The 6000-nt window shown below is 38.8% G+C and overlaps 1 protein-coding gene across 1 annotated transcript in view; it reads left to right on the forward strand.

Moving 5' to 3' along the window:
* SORCS3 (sortilin related VPS10 domain containing receptor 3) overlaps nt 1-6000 on the forward strand; it is a 585972-nt gene that overhangs the window by 406457 nt on the left and 173515 nt on the right. The gene's annotated exons all lie outside the window — the stretch shown is intronic.

Genomic DNA, 6000 nt, shown 5'->3' on the forward strand with positions numbered 1-6000 from the left:
TAAGTATCTCCATTATCTAAGAATACTCATCTTTGCTCTCCCCACCTCACAGGGTTATAGGCTGACCAAGTGGAGAGAGATATTAAGAAATTATAAAAGGTAGAGATGTAAGGAGGGTCAGTTTTGACCTGGCTATGGGTGTTGGATTGTCATTTAGAATACATTAAGTAAAACTGTATGTGCTTTGTCCATGAGAAATCTATTATTTTTGACGCCAAACACAGGTACATGCCATAAACATGTATTTGGGGGGAATATTTCATTTGCTTTGTTTTTATTTTTAAAAGACTTAGAAGGCAACCAATATTTGTTACTATATGTCTGGCATTCTGCTGAGTACTTGATTTATTTCTTTCTGTTCCCCTTTCTTCTTTATTTCCTTCCTTCCTTTGTGTGTAATTTGGTCACATTTGGTCCTTGAATACATGTAAGTTTCTGAAGCAGGCAAGGATGAGAGATGGTCAACCCACCCTTTTTAAAAAAAGTTTTTTTTAACAGAAAAGCTATTTATGATTTACGAAAATAATGCCACATATTCAAATTCATTTATCATAAGAGTAGTAGATTCAAAATTGTATTATCTGACTCTCATTGCTGAGACAGAAGCTCGGGGAAGAGTGAGATGTAGAGGTGTGAAGGGGGAATAGGGCAGCAGGGAAAAGACAGATGGTAGCCTCACAGGACCTAGAGGCTGGTTTTTGGTACAGTTCCTATCTTGGTTGGCTTTGCTTCCCATATCAACTTTTTATTAAAAATGTTATTTATTTACTTTGAGAGAAAGAGAGAGTGACTCAGCAAGTAGAATAGAGGCAGAAAGGAGAGAGAAAGAGAAAGAGAAAGAGAGAGAGAGAGACAAATTCTCAAGCAGGCTGCACTCCTTTAGTACCGAGCCCAACACAGGGCTCAAACTCATAAACCATGAGATCATGACCTGGGCTGAACATAAAGAGTTGGACCCTTAACCAACTGAGCCACCCAGGCATCCCCCATGTCAACCTTTTTATGACTTAGATGTAATCTGTGCTGGTTGTAATATTTTAGAGTTGGAAAAACCTTGCAGGACTGTTTAACCTCTGCCTGCTGTAGGAACACCATCCCTGAAAACTCCTGATGGCGTATCCTCAGGTTCTCTGATTTCAGGCTTAATTAGACACATTCTTTTCTACTCCTGGACAGCTCCATGTTTTGTTTTATTAAGATAATTTCTTACATTAAGGTTAAACCTAATTTCCGAAAGTTTAAAAATTCTGATTCAAATTTGGATAAAGCCTGTGGTGCAGGACTACCGCAAAATTTTATGAGATTAAAAATGCCAAAAACATGGACTAGTTTCTGGCCTATTGTCAAGAATTGAAGAAAGCAAACAAATATAACAGGGATAAAAGTCATGTGCCACACTTACATTAAATATAGTACATATTCTGTTCTATTTATTAGGTTTTTTAAAATCAGTTTCTCAGTAGTTAATCTCTTCTGATTGGCTCTAACCCATGTTTATTTAGAAAATGCATATAATAAGACTGCATTAACCTGGAAATGTTGTATTTTACATATGTTAATGAAAGGCATGATGCTTTTCTTTTGTGCTGCATGGTGAGGGCCTTCTGACTCATATGTCCACAGACACACACATCTCTATCTTTTAATCATCACAAAAAGGCACAGCATGTACTTTATTTCTTTTTTTCGTGATGTGTGTGTATGTACTCTGGACTACAGTTTGCCCAAATTCACACAGCTGGCTAGTGATAGAATAAAAACTAAAGCACAAAACTCTCAACTCACTAGAAATAGAAGGGAACTTCCAAAGGACATATACAAAAGACCTACAGTTAACATTGTATTTCATGATGAGATACTGAATGCTTTCTCCATACGAGCAGGAAAAAGGAAAGAATGTCTATTCTTAAACACATATTCAGCATCATGCTGAAAGTCCTAGCCTGTGCAATAAAGGAAGAAAAGTGAAATGTAATTCATATAGATTTGATATAATTGCCTATGTAGAATATCCAAAAAAATCTACAAAAATAAAAAGTTCCTGCAACTAATAAGTAAGTTGAGCAAAGTTGCAAAAGACAATGAATTCAGTGGAGAAAGCATGTTATTATTAACAAATGGTGTTGGAAAATATTGGAAAGCCATATGGGGAAAACTGAACTTCAACCTGTGATTCACAACTTACACATAATTTAACTCAAAAATGGATATTTTTAAATGCAAAATATAAAATTATAAAAAATACAGAAAAAAATAAGAGAAAATCTTCAAGACTGTGGTTTGGCACCAAGAACAAAATTGACAAAGAATTGATAAATGGACATCAAAATTTTAAACATGTATTTGCTTTGCCAATGACACAATGAAGATATGAAGGAAAAATATTTGCAAATTGTGTATTTTACAAAGGACTTGTGATCAGAACATTGAAAACATAACAATAAGAAAAATGCATTTTTTAAAAAAATAGGTGAAAGTTTGATAGACCGTTTACCAGAGGAGATATAAGGATGACAAATAAGCACATGAAATGATGCTCAACATCATTATACATTAAGGAAATGCAAATTAAACCCATAATGAGATATTATTACATACCTATTGGAATTACTAAAATAAACAAAATTGATAATACTAAGTGCTGACACAGGTGTAAAGCCATTGGAAACTCTCATACATTCCTCATGGGGACGCAGAATGCTACAACCACTCTGGGAAACCATTTTGGCAACTTCTTACAGATTTACACAGACCTTATGATTCAAAAATCCCACTCCTACATATTTACCTGCAGAAATTCACACAGAAATCTATACACAACTACCTGTGGTAGATTATTAATAATCACCCCAAAATGGAAATAACCTAAATATCCTTGAATGGATGGATGGATAAGCAAAGTTATGACACATCTGTAAAAAACATGGATAAATTTCAGAGGCATTATACTGAGTGAAATAAACTAGTCTCAAAAGGTTACATACTATAGGGTTCCATTTATATGATCCTATGGAAAAGGTAAAACTGTAACAATGGAGAAATAGATCAGTGATTTCCAGGGTGGTATTTGACAAGAAAGCAGCATGAGGAATTTTGCAGGGTGATGTAAATGTTTGGCACCCTGTGTTGGTGGTTACATAAATCCATATATATTAAAAATTTAGAACTGTATGCCAAAAAATTACCATTCAGAAATCGGAAAAAAAATGTTTGTATTGAAAAATAATATTAAATGGTGCCTGGGTGGCTCAATGAAGGTTAAGCCACTGACTCTTGGTTTTGGCTCAGGTCATGATCTTGAGGTTGATGACTTCAAGCTGTGTATCAGGTCCTGCACTGGTAGTGCTGAGCCTGCTTGGGATCTCTCTCTCTATGCCCCTCCCATGCTCACTGTTTCTCTTGATGTAAAAATGTAAAAAATAAAAATAAAAATAAGACCAAAATAAATATTTTTTAAAAGGCGGGGTACCTTGCTTGCTCATTTGGAAGAGCATGCAACTCTTGATCTCCCGGTCATGAGACCTTGTAACTCTTGCTCTCAGGATCGTGAGTATAAGCCCCACATTGGGTGTAGAGATTCATTAAATAAATATTCAGAAAATGATAATAATACTAAAATAAAACATATAGTGAGGAAATACTAGAACACAGTTCTTGGCTTCTATTTCTATAGAACTTCCTACCATTTCTGATTAATTAATGAGATAGTTTATTGATGCACTTAGTTTTTTTATTCAACTGGTATTTATTTAAAATCTTCAGGGGGCCTTAAGTGTCCAGCTTCAGCTCAGGTCATGATCTCACAGTTTGTGAGTTTGAGCCCCATGTCAGGTTCTGTGCTGACAACTCAGAGACTTGAGCCTGCTGGGGATTCTGTGTCTCCTCTCTCTGCCCCTCCCCTGCTCATGCACTTGCTTGCTCGCTCTTTCTCGCTCTCTCTCTCTCTCTCTCAATAAGCATTAAAAAATAAAATAAAATCTGCATATTCTGGTCATTGAGGGGATGTAAAGGTGAATGTGATATAATCTCCACCTCGGGGAGCTTGTGGACTTGGGGAAATAGACAAAGATATGAGTAATTCTAGCACAATCTCACAGGGATGTTCATAGAGCTGAACATACATTATGTTGAGTTACAAATGGGAGTATTGATAATAGAGTAAGAAAGTTGGGGGAAGCTTCTTAGAAAGACAGAGTTTTTGATCTGACACTTGAGAGATTAGTAGGAATTTATCAGAACATTCTGGATAGAGAAGAGAACCTCACATGTTCCCAGAGTTCACCCATGAAAAGTGTGTGCAAGGCTGTGGGTTGTGGTCTGTGGCGAGCAAAGATGAAGGGAGAAAAGGCCAGCAAAGGCAGACTGGAGAGGTTCTGGGAAATGGGTAGATTCTGATCTGTGATCCACACTGGACACCAAGCATTGAAGGCCATTTTTACCTTTATGATGAAAAAGCTTTCATGATACAATTGTGATTTCCCTAGCTGTGACCTTAAATATTGATTCTACTAGACAGTCCTGTTTGGTTGTTTCAGGTCCCTTTCTCTCTGCCTGTTCTGTTTGAATCTTGTATGTTTAAGCTATAGCAGCTGGTAGATGGAAAACTAGCACCCACTCCAGCTCATATAGACCCCAGCTCTGGGCAGTTACTCGCAATGCCGCTGTGCCCCCATCTTTGAGGCACAAGGCAGCCTTATTACGTTACCCTAGTCCCCCATCCTGCCTAACTTAGCCTCTGGCTCAGGAATGGTGCTAAGAGATAAGGGAGCTGGCTTATGTCTGACATTCTTGATGGGGACAGGGAGAGAGCAGAAAATGGCCTCTGTGATGAGGCCAGGTGACATCCTACACCCTGCTTCTTAGGGATCGTGCATTGATCAGTGAGGCTTATTAGTCATTCCCAGCTCTGTGTCCAGGTCTTTTCTTTCCTGGTCAGACTGTGCTTGATGATATATCCTGTGCTTTCTACTTGTCAAGAGAGGCAAGTGGACTGGGCAGAATGCTGGAATGCGCACACTCTCCAATCCAGCAGAGGATTGGACGGTTCTGGACCAGGGGGAGGCACCAGAAGCACCCATCATCGTTCCAGGTCTGTCTCCATGGGGCCCATGTTTGCAATTTGGGTTTATCCTTTTGAGGAGGGGGGGCAATGGTCTTCAGATATTTATAGGCAAGCTGACTGGGAGAGTAGAAACCTAGATCTTTTTTTTAATAATTAAATAAAGTCTATACTTTTTCAGATTTCTTCATTTTTTCCAGATGTATTTTTCTTTTTTTCATAATATTTTATTGTCAAATTGTTTTCCATACAACACCCAGTGCTCTTCCACATAAGTGCCCTCCACCATCACCACCACCTCTTTTCCCCCCTCCCCCTTCCCCTTCAACTCTCAGTTCATTCTCAGCATTCAATAGTCTCTCAAGTTTTGCATCCCTCTCTCTCCCCAACTCTCTCTCCCTCCTCCACTCCCCCTGGTTCTCCATTAGGTCTCTCCTGTTTTCCTGTTAGACCTATGAGTGCAAACATATGGTTTGTGTCCTTCTCTGCCTGGCTTACTTCACTCAGCATGACACCCTCAAGGTCCATCCACTTTCCTACAAATAGCCATATGTCATTCCCTCTTATTGCCATGTAGTACTCCATCGTGTATATATACCACATCTTCTTGATCCATTCGTCAGGTGATGGACATTTAGGCTCTTTCCATGTTTTGGCTATTGTTGACATTGCTGCTATGAACATTGGGGTATATGTGCTCCTATGCATCAGCATTTCTGTCTCTCTTGGGTAAATCCCTAGCAATGCTATTGCTAGGTCATAAGGGAGTTCTATCGGTAGTTTTTTGAGGAACCTCCACACTGTTTTCCACAGCGGCTGCACCAGTTTACATTGCCACCAACAGTGTAGGAGGGTGCCCATCTCTCCACACCCTCGCCAGCGTCTGTAGTCTCTTGCTTTGTTCATTTCAGCCACTCTGACTGGCGTGAGGTGGTATCTCA

This window comes from Suricata suricatta, chromosome 2 (genome assembly GCF_006229205.1).
Source record: "Suricata suricatta isolate VVHF042 chromosome 2, meerkat_22Aug2017_6uvM2_HiC, whole genome shotgun sequence".
Lineage (NCBI taxonomy): Eukaryota > Metazoa > Chordata > Mammalia > Carnivora > Herpestidae > Suricata > Suricata suricatta.